General features: G+C 35.1%; 1 long non-coding RNA gene across 1 annotated transcript in view; it reads left to right on the forward strand.

The window, feature by feature from the left end:
* LOC141554817 (uncharacterized) overlaps positions 1–12,293 on the forward strand; it is a 13,919-nt gene extending 1,626 nt beyond the window's left edge. The window contains exons 2-3 of the long non-coding RNA XR_012485969.1: positions 10,287–10,580; positions 12,039–12,293. This is a non-coding gene — a long non-coding RNA (uncharacterized LOC141554817). The remainder of the gene's footprint in view (positions 1–10,286; positions 10,581–12,038) is intronic.
* The last annotated feature ends 3,724 nt before the right edge of the window (positions 12,294–16,017 follow it).

Here is a 16,017-nt window from a genome sequence, read left to right on the forward strand (position 1 = left end):
CCTATGACCATAATAGTTTTTCATGATTGTTGTTGTTGTTGTTGTTGTTGTTGTTGTTGTTTGCTTGTTATTCTTGGTTTTTGACTCTGTATCATGTTGGACTCTTCTCATTTCTGGGAGAGGGAGCAGTACCTGGTCTGAACTTATATTTTTTAAATTTCTGTTGCTTGTACATATCAATCCAGGGACTTGTAAGTTTTGGGTTTTTTTTTTGTTTTGTTTTTGTTTTGTTTTTGTTTTGTTTTGTTTTGACTTGTAACTTTATGATACTTCCAAATTGATATGATTCAAGGAGAGATCCATTCACTGCCCTCCTGATGTGTGTACTATAAATTTCTGCCACAAGTTGAGTCTGTTGGGTTGAATTTATATAGTTATTGAGTTGTCATTGAGTTTATATAGATTGCTGCTGGACTCGGTCACTGTTAACCCACTAGGCAGCTCTTCAAGTTCAGAATAATTAAATAACTGGCTCCCCCTTGGTTTTGTTTTCTTGCCCTCTTGTATTTTACTACATGGTTATGTGTGTGTCTAAAGGTTAAAACTGAGTCCCCATTTTGTCCTTGGGCTCAGAACTATCTAATTATGTTTTGGGAATTTGTTCCTTTCTCCTTACACAGGAGGTTTACTTATGACCAAGATCACTACTCTTTACTCTAAAACTGTGACCCAAGACTGACTATACAGTGGCTAAAGAACTGCCAGATGGGACCCATTACAGTATCCAGTGATGATTCAAAAGTTTGCTACTTCTGTACTTATTGCACTTCTGACCAATCCCCACCCCCCACCCCACGTTAGTGTCTACTGACTACTCTAACTTCCTAAGCAGCTCTGGGTTGGAAAATTATTCACTGTGACTTTTTTCCCCTAAACTTTCTCAATCTGAATTCTGTTTGATGAGCTTTCTAGGTCATTGTAGAAGAGGTTATAGAGGAGCTAAATTGCTATTGCCCACTCTACCATCTTTACTCTTCCCCAGGTTAGTCCAGTATGAGAGTTACTCCTCAAAGAAAACTCGAATATGACAGCTTTCCTTAACCTGCTTTCCATTGTTTCTATTGTCCTAAAGCATATTTATTATCATCTTTAAATCCATAATTTGAACATTTATTTCTAATTATTTGCTATTTTCACATTAATATCTCCAAGAAAGGATTATATCAAGGATCTTTTGTTTTTCTTGAAAAATAAATAATGCCAAAGAAAGACAGTATTTGAGCCTCTGTTTGATAATTCCTTTTACGCCCTCCTCCAAATATGCCTCTTTTGAATGGCATAATTTTTAACTATTTAGTATATTTAGTGTATTTCCTTTATGCATATCTCAATCATCAGAATGGAATCTCCTCCAAAGCAGACTGTGATTGTTCTGCTGTCATTTGGTGCTCTATTATACAGTTTGTAGCTAAATAAATATGTTTTTAGTGATAGGGAAGAAATTAACAAAATGAATACATTCATCCCTATTGTTAGACACAAAAAAGGGCAGATTTATAAAAGAAGCTGTTTTTGTTTTGTTTAGTTGTTATTTCTTTTTTTCTCACCATTTAACTGACCTTTATCATTATTTGGTTGAGAGGTCACTGAAAAACATTTCCAGTGGTGTCACTTCTCTATAAAGCACCAAAGAATAAAAGGAGTAACAATATATTTGTCATACAGGGCCACTATTAAGTGCAGTGTCTTCAAAAACTATTGTGCTACCAAACCTAATCTCCATGGTTAGAGAAGCTTTGAATTATAATGGCCCAATTCCTCTGGTTTGTTAAATTGATATAGACTGCAGCAAGTTCAACCAGAAAAACAGTATATACAGCAACAAAGGAAAAAGAAACAAAGAAAAAATGAAAACCTAAGTTGAATGAAAAAAAATTTAATGACTGACAGACTTGATCCAGGAGAAGATTAAGAAAATGTCCTTCATTACCCACATTATATATACAGGGGAGGTGCCTTTGGGTGTGAAATATGACATATGTTGACAAGTTAGTGAATGGGTTGGTTGATTTTGATGATCTGTTCTGCCTTTTTTTTTATTCTTTGTTAGAACGAATGACTTGTTAGGTGGGGAAGGCAGAAGAATCTATTTGGAAACAAAGATGATGTAAAAACAAAAACAAAAAAATCCAAATTAAAAAAATACTTAGCTTGTACCTTGGTCAGACATTGAGAGGAAAGGAATTTAATTCTGTGTGTATGTCTTTGTGTCTCTGTCTCTGTACATCTGTTTCTGTGTCTGTCTATCTCAGTCTCTGTGTCTGTCTGTCTCTGCCTCTGTCTCTCTCTTTCTGTTTCTGTCTGTCTCTGTCTCTCTCTGTCTCTGTCCTTATCACTCCTTCAGTGCCTCCCTTTGTGTCTCTGTGTCTCTGTTTCTGTCTCTCGCTGTCTGATTCTCTCTGTCTCTGTCCCATTTTAATAAAAAGGATTTATTAAATAAGGTATAGTAAGAACAGTTGGCTTCAAAACATTCTTCCGTCCCTACATATACACATACCACAACTTTTAGAAAAGATCTGACAGCATGTAATTTGAATTCATAGAAAGCAATCATTGCTTTTTGTGTTGTTTTGTTTTGTTTCTGAAGCAAACATACCCCTCCAAAGATGACTTTCTTTTCCAGGCATGCACTAAATTATTCTTGAAGACAGACTATAATTCTGGATGAAATTGTATCAGTCTAAGTGGTAAATTTTATTGGGAGCATTCTGTACAATGAAACAATTGTAGAGGACAGACAAGATAATATGTTAATAAAGACTTTTTGATTTCATGTTTAATGTTCTAGGGCTTAACCTCCAAGGCCCAAGGTATAGAGAAATGTTTTCCATACTGTCTAATACATTTCCTAGGACAAACATTACCTATTTGAGGATATGAGAGAGTCCTGGGAATAAGTTCCTTAGTGTGGTCCACTTAATAAAATGCCTTTCAAATCATATTCCACAAAATCTTGAGGTTCTAAACAAGGCATGTCAGTAATTTCTTCTGGGAAAACATGGTCATGAAGATAATAAAAAAATTGTTGTTTTTTTCTGTGCTTCATAAACTACAAGGCCCGTCTCAAAACTTAGATTTGAGTGACTTTTGAGTGTTTCCAGTATCAGACATGAGTCTGAGGATAAAGAATAAAGAATTGCCAGCACTGAGTGTGTGACTGATACTCTCTGGAGCCAATTCCAGAACCCTAACTAGCAATTTTTGTGCTAACCTCATGGACATAACCTCAGACATTGCTAAGCTAGGGGATTTTGGAGGAGAGGGAAAACAGAAGACCCATACGACACCAAAGAATTTGTTTAATATATGGTCCCCTCAGAATCATATAGAAATTGCTATTTTAACTGTTCTTGTTAATTAGATGTTAGGCATAATTGTTCCTGTGCTGCTAAAGGCAGCTGTATGATCCAAACATAGAATTTTGGCATTTTGGAGCAAAGCCCTGGTTGCCCATTCTGACTATAGTTCTACTTAGAAGAATGCAGAATGAACTGATTTGGAGAGAGAATGACTATATATCTTTAAAATAAAAAGAGGTTACTATATTTCATAGTCACACCTCATACATAAATAGGAATTCATAGAATTCCTGGAAGGAATTATAGAGACGAAATATAGCTCTCAATTAATTCTGTAAATGTAGAAAAGCTGTGGCAGAATTAATCTAACACAAAGAATTTAGTTGAATGACTTTGAATATGCTACAAACCCAACTTAATTATCGGAGCACTTCCCAATTGGTGATACTCTTCCTGGACTAATTCCCCAAAGGTTATTAAACTCCCAAGCCCTTTTCTTTTTCAGACACTGTTCTGGGAATCCCCATAATGAGGGAAAGGAAAGGGGGAAACCCATTTCTCAGCGCATAGATAAGATAATCCCATGAGGCGCAGTGTCCCCTGTAAATGAATTTACAGGCCCGAAAACCTAGATTGATAAATAAAAGGTTTATTGTAGAAATCTGGAAGTAAAGCTCAATTAGAAAGACGACAGGGCCAGAGGTGGCCGCTGGGCAGGCAGGAACCCTTACATGGCCGGAAGGACACCATGTGTTGGCTGGGAGGGCTCCTGCCAAGAGGGAGTTCTGGCTCACCTCTTTTATACCCAAAAGATTGTGGGCAGTTCCAAGTTCTTGGCGGGCTTTTCAGTTAGCTCAGATCAGGTGAGGGCTGGGGGAAGCTGAGCTGATAGTGGTGGGGGCTGGGCCCGGATATTCAAAGGGTGCCTTTGATCAGGATTTGTGACTCAAGGTCAGCCATGGTTTGGGCAATTAGAAAGGAATCTTAAAGGGACCTCAACCCTATCACCAAAACTTCCAAGTAGCAAAAACCCTTTCCTAACACCTGGTCCCCACTTTCTCATCTCAGTCCAACTCAATCCTTACTCCACAATGTCTCATTCCATATGGGTCCACCTTTTCTTTTGTGTCTTGTAGAATTCATACTCTATAATTAGCAAATTTCCTTTCATTTTAGACTTTTTTCTCTTGTATTTCTTCCACATTCTGCCTGCCATTGTGGCTACCTTGCTTTTCCACTTACCTCCAACTGAGGATCCTATATTCTGTGTCTTCTTTTTTCCCCCACACCCATACACACAATAAATCATTGGTCCAAGATAAAATTTAGAATACTGTCTCCTTTGTTATTTCCAAAATCTACCATTAATTTGGATCCTCATAGGTTTTGTTTCAGTTTTTTGTTTTTGTTTTTGTTTTTTGTTTATCTGGAAATTCTTTTCTCAATGAATTCAATGCCTGACTCACCCAGATTCTCTCTACCTCAGTTCTTGCTTTCATATTAGGTGATTGTCCCTTTAAATTTTCTAATTTCTTTGTTCCTTAATCTATTCAGTCTGCATGACTTACTCTTCCATTCTATTTTAGCTAACAAGAATATTCACCCTTTATCCTGGCATCATCTGCAAGTATTCAAGAATTCTTTATCTAATCACAATTTTTGTCAGTTATCCTTGCCCTCTACCTTACCCTTCCTAAATTCTTTGTTTTTACCAAAATTCTCAATCCCATACCTCAGTATTTTCTCAGGTTACAATTTCATCTTTTTTTCTTAATTTCAGTCCTTTGTAAACCAGTTCAACTCTACACTATCTTCAAATATCTTATCTCTTGCTCCTACAGCCTAGTGCCATTCATACCTTGCCAACTCTAAACCTGGATTACTCCAACCATCTGCTTCCTTCAGTCTCAGTGATGTGCAGCTGAACGGAGTTAAAAGATATACAACCAATTCTGATAGTATCCACTATAAATTTGTCTTATTTAATCTTGATTGTTCATTTGCTACATGAAGCATTCTTTTTGATTCCTTCCTAATTGATTCTCTATCCCAATAACCACAATGAGTTGATCATTCATGTCATTCCTTCTAACTGTGGGTGTCTCCTCAGACTCTGTCTTAGTCTTTCTTTAGATTTCTTAATTTATGACCTAATTAGCTCCCATGAATTATATTATCATCTCTGTGCAGACAACTCCTAGATTTATGCATTTGCCTTCATCTCTCCTAAATTCCAATCCTACATCACCAATTTTGTACTGGACATTTCAAACTGATTGGTCTCAAACTCAATATATTCAAAACAGAACTTATTATATCCCCCCCAAAAAAACCCGATCCCCTTCTAAATTTGCCTTTTAATATCAAGAGCACCATCATCCTTCCAGTGAGCTAGGCTTATAATAGCTTAGCTGTTGCCATCCTTGACACCTCACTCTTACTTTTTCTGGGTGAGCCTCAAGGTTTTATTTTGGTCCCTCTTCTTCTTTACATACCGATGACCTAATCAGTTTCCATGAGTTCAATTATCTTCACATTCCCATATCCAATTAGTTGTCAAATATCATTTATTTTTCCACACTTGTCTCATACCACCTCTTCTCTCCAGTCACAAAACCAAAATTCCAGTTCAGGTCCTAATCACCTCTCACCTGGAATATTTCAATAGCCTACCAGTTGGTCTCTCCTAATTGGTAAAGGTCTCACAAGGTCATCTCCCTCCTCCCCAACATCAAATGTAAAATATTCTGTTTGACATTTAAAGTTTCTCACAACCTGACCTCTACCAGTCTTTTTTACATATTATTCTCCTCTATTCACTCTTAGGTGAGTGATATTGTACTATTTGATTTTCCTTGCATATGACCCTTCAACTCCCATCTTTGTACCTTCGCACTGGCATTTTCCTACACCTGGAAAATAATCTCTCTTTACCCTTACCTTTCAAAATATATGATTTCCTCAAAAATTTAGCATTACCTGAAACATCTGCTGATTCTCTAATTTTCTAGTATCTTCCCCTCCAATATTACCTTGTATTCAGCTCTTCTATGTTCCATATATACTTATGGATGTATATTTGTTCTGTTAGAATGTAGGTTCTTTGAAGACAGGAACTATTTCACTTTTGTCCTTTTATCTCAGTACTTAGTGTAGTGCCTTGTATATAGTAGGCACTTAATAAATGCTTATTGGTTGAATTATTGCTACTACTTCACTTCTGGGTAATATTATTTTTAGGTAGTAAAACTCATTAGATCAAAAATCTGAAGACTGATTTCTTGAATCCTACTAGAATTATCTTGGAAGAGGCAGCTATTTGGGAAAGTATCTTCTTAACCCACCAGAAGGGGTCAGTCTTATCTAATTCTAACAGATATATGAAAAAAAGGAGATTGGCCTGAATCGGTATTTTATTAGTTAAGGATATCCTTTCTTTATCCTGTGTGGGACTCTCTTCAAAGGTCTTATTTAATGGTAACTGGGACTGACCTAGTTTTACTTTTGCCTCTGGAACCTGGAAAACACACTGCCCAAAGTGTTATGACTGTAGGAAACCTTAAGTCACCACAACATAAATTGTATCACATTTGGAATTCCCACATAGCTAGTGTCCGCATTCCCAATATTTTGGAATCCTCCTTTGGGCTTTGGAAGGTGGAAATACAAACATCCACCAGCTCCCAAATGCTAGGACAGAAGGAGCTTGGCCAGGACTGAGCATACAGGCTTGAAGCAACTGGAAGAGAATATAAGGGAGTCTGTTCAGTACATTTCCAACATTACTTCTAGTGTTCACCGCAAGCGCTGGTATTCGCACTGCATGAGGGAGTGGAGAGGGAGATTCAATGTGAATGGCGAATTATGAGAAAAAGTCCCCATTTCCCATTTCTATTTTAGTTCCTGGCAATTGAGACTCACAACACCAAAAAATCAAAACACAAATTGTAACACACCAAAGCCCACATAAGTGACAGATTTGAAACCCTCAATGTGTGACTTCAAAATATTGGTGCAGAAAAGGTTTCCAGTTCCGGGAGGCACTTGAGACATATTGCACAAGGTTCTTCATGGGTGGGGAAGATTCACATACCAGAAGGGGCTTGGAGAGCCTGGCTGATAAAAATGAAGCTGTGTATAAGCTAGTGGGAGGAGCTGAGGCAGGCATATGGCAAGAGTCCTCAGCGCCAGTAGCAAGATGGGATGGCACAGGCAGCAAGCAGAGATGGAGGAAATATTGCTCAGTGAAAAAACTGAAAACATAAGGCCTAGAGGTAAAAGGGAAAATGATGGTGAGGGGGGAAAAACAGTCCCAAGACAGAGAGCCAAGAACTCTAGAGAGAAGTAGTAAGAAGGTCATGTAAGGAAAGTTTTTAAATTGTTTGTTCAAATTTGAAGAATTTGTCTAAGAAAAATAAGAGAAACTTGCCTGAGGTGAATGATCTGGACATGTGAAGGCAGCCTTTGAAGTAACAATGGTAAATGTAAGATGATTTTTTTTTAAAAAGTATATTTTATTCTTTATCTTTTCCACTTATGTATCACTTTTTAATCTAGCAAAGTCTAATGTTCCACACACAGAATTACTGTCCAAAAGATAATAGTGAAGGAAAAATTGGAATTGAAATTGAGACAAGCCACTCTTGATGAGTCAAATGCCAGTCTAGTTCAGGTGGCTCATGAAAAGTGATATTGTCCTGAGAGTTTATTGATTGCTGTTATTCAGCCTTTTTTTTTTTAATGCATCACTACTCCTAAGTGTCCTACTACAAAGAAGTGGTACATTAGTGATAAAAAGGTACTTTTCTTGGCTGTAGTGAGAAAGAGCTCTGAATTTGGAAATAGAAGATGCAAGTTCAAACCTCAGCTCTGTCACTTATTACTATGTGAGCTTGGGAAAGTCACAACTTCTCTGATCTTATTTCCTCAAATATAAAATGAAGATACTAGACTAGATAGTTTTTAAGGTTCCTTTCAGCTCCAATATGGATTCTATGAGTCTTTGCTATAACCAAACTATCTCATAAGGCTCAAATGGATCTGTCATCCTATCAATGTGCCTGTTCCTTTGAGGGATGAAAGTTAATACTCATTCATACTTGCCTATCTTTTGAGAAACTTATGTATGTTCTCCTTTAAGATCACCAAAGACTATCCCACTGTCTTCCTATTGTCTATCCCTTCCTTCTCCCCTCTGAACCCTCACCAATAGAATAGAGGCTCATTTAAAATAAGAATCATATCAATCTTTATTTGTGTCCCCAGCAATGTTTATTTAGCTTTGTAAGTGCTTCATAAATTTTTAAATGTAAGTTGAATTCACTTGTTTTACTATCATTTTCCTGATCTCTGTGAATAATCAGGGCATTTACTTTCTAATAGGTCACTGAAGTTCAGCCATTCCAATCAATGGAGAAATCAGCTTAATTAGAAATCATATAAATAGGATTGTTTTAAGACAATAGTGTGTTTTTCTCCATCTACCTATTTGATTTTTCCATATCCATTAAGCACCATCTTAAATAGGTATTTCTCTCTTTGTGCAGACACATACTCAGGTATCTACCTATCTATCCATCTTTGTATTAAGTAAGTCCATATGTGAGGCTGTGAGTATGTGTGTTTATGCACATGTATAATGTGGGAGAAGGAAAACTAACAATGACTTTATATTTAAAACATATGAATGTATAGCATGATATAGCAAACAAAGTCTAGCCTCAGAATCAGGAAAATCTGTGTTCATATCCTATCTCTATATGACTTTGGACAAGTTATTTAATCTCCCAGTGCTCTGAGCCACTCTAAGACTAAAAACTGCTAATAAGGTGCTCCCCTATATTGGACGAGAGAATCTTCTTACCCAGGATTTCTATATAACAGTGAAATCACAGGACTAGCTGCCTATCCTCTGACTCTGGAATATAAAATGTATGCAATCAAAAAGGCAAAAAATTGAATCAATTTTTATATTTGGAGCAGAAAGATGATAGACATTTGGTCTGTATTTTCATTGGGTGAGGAAATTTTTCACCAGTGCAGCACAGCTTCTTCTTCTCAAACCTGAGTTTTAGACACCTGCTTAGAGCACTAAGAGCTTGTGTTCAACTCAAAGTCATATCCCCACAGTATGTGTCTGAGACTGGATTTGAACTCAAGACTTTTTGCCTTTAAGATTGGCTCTCTTTCTACTATGGCATACTGCCTCTTACAAAACAGAAGTATAGTTGGAACTTAAAATAATTCAAACAACTTCCAGCTTCATTCTGATCCTTAGAATACTAGGTATTAAAATGGAATTCATAGAATTGGCTCTGAGTAATATCAATCTATCCAAAAACTTAATCTACCTCGCCTCCCCACCCCATCCTGACTTCCTCCTTTCACACATTGATGCCTAATTTCCTCTCCTTGAAAGGGAAGTTCAAGCACACAGATGAGAGGAATATAGAAAGAGAAAAAGAGCTTCCATACCTAAAATTAGAAGTTGCTCTTGAAAATCTGTCCCCAAAATCAAAGTAATCATAGGGATTGCACTTGATTGAATTAAAGTTACACTGTTTAAAGTCTCAAACTATAGAAGTGAGGGACATGGATACCTCTCAACACAATAGCTATGACCCAGAATGGTTTGTTATTAAAACTACTCAAAATTCCTTTTAAAAGAATGTACTTGTCTGCAGAACCCTACTCTCCTTGTAGCTGAATTTTTTCTGTCTGATAAAAAGTATGGTTTGAGCCTCAAAAACATGTTCAGTGCTGTACAAGGCTTTGAAAAGATATCTCCTATACTGTAGGGACTGACAATCCAAGTTATATAACAAACATCCTATTGTAGCTTGAAATCTAATATCAGAGTTCTTATGTAAGAAATGTTTTGAGGGAAGACTAGAAATATGGAACAATGTTCAACAAACTTATACCACTTATAGGCCTGTGAATAACATTGGTATAATGGGAAAAATGATATTGTTTTCTGGTCATAAGTCATAGAACACCACAATCTCCAAGGAACAGACATTGAGGTTTACCCAAAGGCGATGGAGAAGCAGGCTATAAATATGAAACTACGATGGAGATGTAATGTGAAGGAAAGATGACATCAGAGAAATATGTGAGGGATAAAGAAGATGAACTGTTCACATGATCAAAATGAGAGATAATCAATGGACAGCTTATGTACTCCACTCACTGTCAAGGAATATCAGTCTGGTCTCAAGAAAGTTGGACAAATATGCAATGATAAACTTAGGGGACAACATGTTTACACAGGATGAACAGGTATGTGTGGACTGAAAGTACTGATGTGATCATAGATTCATTTGACCATTAAGTATTTGAATAACAGGAATAATAATATGAGTGAAAGGAAAGCAAAAAAAAAACTAATCAAAAATAATAAAGCTATTCCCATGGTCTATAGGAAAGAAACAAAATTGGAAAATGACTGAAAATATACAGAATTAAATATAAAGTGGCAGTAATAAATTATTTTAAAAGGTAAATATAATGATAATAATAAATAAAGTTTATATAACGATTACAAAACATTTTATATATATGCATACATGAACAATATATAATTATACAAACATATATGTGTATATATTTATATATATATCTGTATATATCACATATATATATACATATTTAAGATACCTATTTATTTACATATACATTTGTAATGTATTACATATTTATATGTACATTATCTCATTTACTCCTCACAACAACCTTGAAAATTAGATGCTCTTTTTATTACTATTTTACAAATGAGCAACCTGAGACCAAGAAAAATTGATTTGCCCAGTGTCACGTGGTAAGTAAATATTAGAAACAGGATTCAAATTCAAGTCTTTTAAAATCCAAATCCTCCATTATACCACATAGCAAGAACAAAAGGCCAGTATGGAAGATAATAGCTTCTCTTGGGAGAATAAAGAAGAAAGAGGGGGATGGTTTATAGATGATAGATGGAACACTGATGTCATTCATGATGCCAGGGTTCAAATTCTCACTTTGTGATGATAAGCAATGGTAGGCGAGCTCTGGGAATCTCTTTTTCCTCATCTGCCAGATAGATATGATACCTGCACAGACTTGTAGGAAAGCACTTTATGGATCTTAAGTTATAATATTTATGTGCATTATTATTAGTACTTCATTTTAGGTTGTGATAGTAGGAATGTTTCAAGAGATCTGTGTTATAGTTCTTCCCCTGGGTGACCTTGAATATGTTACATAAGGTTTATAGGTCTCATTTCCCTCATCTATAAAATAAGTAGGTTTGGATCATATCATCTCTGAGACCCCTTCCAACTCATAAATCCTTTGATCCTATGATATTATCCTGTAACAATCCCCTAGAAATGACCCAACAATTTGACTTTAATTCACTAATTTTTAACATCTAGTTTTCCAATTATTTTGTACTTTTTCAGTGCATTGGCATCTGGGATAGGTCTTTCAGTATTTCAAACAAAAGTACTGTTAGTGAAAAGACTTTTGAAGTACCAAGTATATTATACTTATGATATTTTAGGATCTACCCATTTAGAGACCTTGTTCAAAAAGAAATGATTTGCCCATTACTTTTTCTTTTTAATAATCATATTACATATATATATATATGTTCTTTTTAATAATCATACTACATGTATATAGAATATGTATGTATTTTCTTTTTACATTACCATAATTTCTGAATATATATTTTTTTTTCCTCTCTCCCCTCCCCAGCCAATCATTCTTTTTTAAGGTGTAGTGCTGAAGTGGATAGAAAGTTTGTCTCAGAATCAGGAAGACCCAAGTTCAAGTTCTACCTTTAATCCAACCCAATAAACATTTAGCAAAGCGCCAGACACTGTGTTAAGTGCTGAGGATAAATTGATAAAAATAAATACAGTTTCTGCCCTTATGGAGCTTACAATATTAAGGGGGAGCCAATGCACATACACACAAAAGGAAGAAAAGCAAGAGGGGAGAAACCAGAAGTACCGGACAATTGAAAATGGACAGAATAACTTAGATGCAAAGTGGAGTGGACTTCTTCAAAAGAAGAACTTGGGAGGAATTTGGTACTCTGTCCTCCAGCCTTCCAATCAGAAACAAAATGAGTCAGAGGCTGGAGTCAGCAGCATAGCCGTGAGTTTAGAAGTGATGAGCTTATTTTGGGAAAGGTATCTGATTCCAATCAGGGAAACAGATGTGAAGTAGAATGAAACATATTGACTATATTTATTCAGGTAAGTTACTTAATGTCTCAGGGCTCTTTTCTAATTTCTTAGTGGTGGCAAAGAATTGGAAATTGAAGAAATGTGGATCAATTGGGGAGTGACTGAACAAATTGTATATGATAGTGATGGTAATGCTTTAAGAAATGATAAATAGGATGCTCTCAGAAAAACACAGAAAAAACTTACATGAATCGATGCAAAGTGAAATGAGAATTGCACCCAGGACCAGCAATATATGTGATAATCTTCTATGAATAACTTAGCTATTGTCCAAAATACAAGATAATTCTGTAGTTATGAGAAATGGTGCTGTCCACCTCCAGAGAAAGAATTGGTGGAGCTTGAATACAGATCAAAGATACTTTTTCTTTATTTTTCTTGGGGAGGGGGAGGTTTCCTATCCATGTTTTCTTTCACAGAGTGACTTACATAGAAAAGCATTTCACATGATTGCACATGTATAACCTATATCAGATCTCAATATGGGGGAGGGAGGGAAATAATTTGAAACTCAAAATTTGAAGGAAAAAAAAAGAATTTTTTTTTGGTTTTATTTGTAATTAGGGAAAAAATAAAGTATCAATTACTTCAGCTATAAAATGGGGATAATAATAGTAGTTGCCTCCTAGTATTGTTATAAGGATCAAAGGATATAACATTTGTGAAGTTCTTTGCAAATCCAAAAGTGCTATCCAAATGTAAAAAAGTAATCAGCACATGCTGTGTTTGAGTGCATACAATATTCCATACTCATAGTCCTCCACTTGTGCAAAATATTTTTAATAAATTTTAACATCTTTTTATATATTTTAGATGTTTATATTTCTCTCTCCTCTCAAAAAGTTATCCCATATAATAAATATTTATTTATAATGGGAAAATGAGAAAAATTAATATTAAAATAAAATATTAATTAAAATATTAAAATAAATTAACATTAAAATAAACAATATAAGCAATTTTCCATGTCAATGGGCCCTTCACCTCTACCAAGAAGTGAGAGGAAGTGTCTTTCATGTTTCTTCTTTAAAGATATTTTGGGAGGTAATTTTTTAAAAGTTCTTCATAATTTTGCAACATTCATTTTTGATTTTTTTATCTTCATTTTTCACCTGGTTGCACCACTTTTGAGTCTTCTCTGGCTTCCATTCCAAGACTCAGGAAGGTTATTATAGTGGATACCTCATCATCTTTCAATATCCCATCAGGCTCAGTGATATTCTCCTTTCCATCACCTTCTGTCCCATTATTAGCAAGTAGAGTCTTGATCTCCAAAGCCTCATTTAAGTAAGGAGCTCAGTTCAGATCACCTCCGCATTTCTCATCTAGCTGCTGACTTGGTACTTCTCTGACTTTTCCACCAGGTTCTTGCACTGGATATAGTTCCTTTTACCCACACACACACCTGTCCCCCTCCACACACACATACACACACACACACATTTTGTTATTATTCTTTCCATTTACCTCTTTTAATCATTGTATAAATTGTTTCTATGGTTCTGCTCATTTTCACAATTCATATAACTCTTTCCATGCAACTCAATATTCATCACATTTATTGTTTCTCAAAACACAGTAATATTACATTATTATATTCATGTACCACAGGTTTTTTTAAAATAGCTATTCATGGGCATTTACTTTGTTTCTAGTTCTTTACAACCAAAAAATGTGATTCTGTAAATATGTTGTAATATTATATGAAGCATTTTCTTATCTTTTCTCTAGCACCAACTTGTCTATTATGATAGTGTTAATCTTTATTCTGTTATTATTCTTTACCTTGATATAATTTCAGTCACAATATATTTTTTCTGAATTCTATCACTTACCTCTGCATTAGTTCATGCAAGTATTTCCATTTTTAAAAGTCTTCATATTTATACTTTATTATGGTTTCATACTATTCTATTCTATTTACTAACACTTAAAAAATCATTTTCAAATCCATGGGCATCTATTTTGCTTCTACTTTGTCACTACAAGAAATAAAAATATTGATGGATGTGAGACTCTAAATAGAATCCAATCTTCCTTGGGGCTTATGCCTGGCAATGAGATCTCTAAGGGACATTTTAGTCACTTTCTTTGCTTAATTTCAAAATGTTTTCCAGAAGGGAAGATAATTCATTAATCCATAAAGAGCATTAGTTCATCCATCTTTTGGCAACCTTTCCAACACTGACTATTCTCATCTTTTACTAACTTTTTTTCAATTTTTTGATGTGAGATAACAATTTTAAAGTTGCTTTGTTTCATATTTTTCTATTATTAGCAAATTAGAATTCTATGATTTGTAAAGGGGTTCATACTTTGTGGGCAGATAGGTTGTGCAATGGATAGAGAGCCAGTCTCAGATATCTAAGACTAGCTTTATGATTCTGGACAATTCACTTAATCTCTATTTGCCCCTATTTCTTCATATCTAAAATACCTCCTACCTTCCCTGGTTATTGTGAGGACCAAATGATGTAATCATCATTAAACTCTTAGCCAGGCACATTAATAGGCATTACATAAATGTTAACTATTGTTATTATTATTAACTATTAAATGATCACTTCTTTCCCTTCTGAGTGTTCACAAATAATCTCTTTAATATAATTATTAGGAATAATTTATCAAGTTCCATGCCCTAAATTTTCAAAGAATTAACTTTTCCCCCTTTCTAAATTTGGAACAGTACCATTCCTTGCCCTATAGTATCTCTTCCATCTTTTACATTTTGTTTTATTTTGTTTTTGTTGCTGCTCTTATTTAAATATTATTAATAGTAAGTCAGCAGCCACATCTTCAAATTCTTTCAGTGCATTGGGAATTAGTTCATGAGAACTGGGGAATCTTAATTTCTCATTGAGGTTAGTAAGCTACTCTTTTAACCATTTCCTTAGTATTTTCCGTTGGTATTCTCTTTTAAGCATTTCTCATCTTGAGATAGCTAGGTGGAATGTGCAGAGAATGTTTTATTTCATTTAGTAAGACTTAAATGAACTGCTTTCTGCCTCAATTTCCTCATATCTAAAATGAGGATAAAAGCATCTAGCCCACAGGGATGTTGTAAGCATAAAATGAGATAACATGTAAAGTGTTATGCAAATCTTAAAGTGCTACATAAATGTTGGTTATTGTTTTTAGTTTCACTGTGAATCTGAAAGTCATTTTCCCTGGCAAGGAAAGAATAAGCAAAAGTTTTCTCTTTGGTGATCATTGTCATCATCCCATTCTCCTCCAACAATTGCCCTATCATTATTCTTCTTGCTACAATATCTCTCTCTATCTGTCTGTCTGTCTGTCTGTGTGTATGTTTAATGGTAGCCATCTCTAGGGCAGGAGGTGAGGAGATAGGAAGGAAAAAAATGTCCGTGATCATTTTATTATATATTTAAAAAGATAGCAATTCATACATAGTAGCTATGCAGTTTCATGTGTAATCATCTCTTTCATTATACTACATCATAAAATGCTTGTTTTATCCCATA

Source organism: Sminthopsis crassicaudata, chromosome 1, assembly GCF_048593235.1.
Source record: "Sminthopsis crassicaudata isolate SCR6 chromosome 1, ASM4859323v1, whole genome shotgun sequence".
Taxonomy (NCBI): Eukaryota; Metazoa; Chordata; class Mammalia; order Dasyuromorphia; family Dasyuridae; genus Sminthopsis; species Sminthopsis crassicaudata.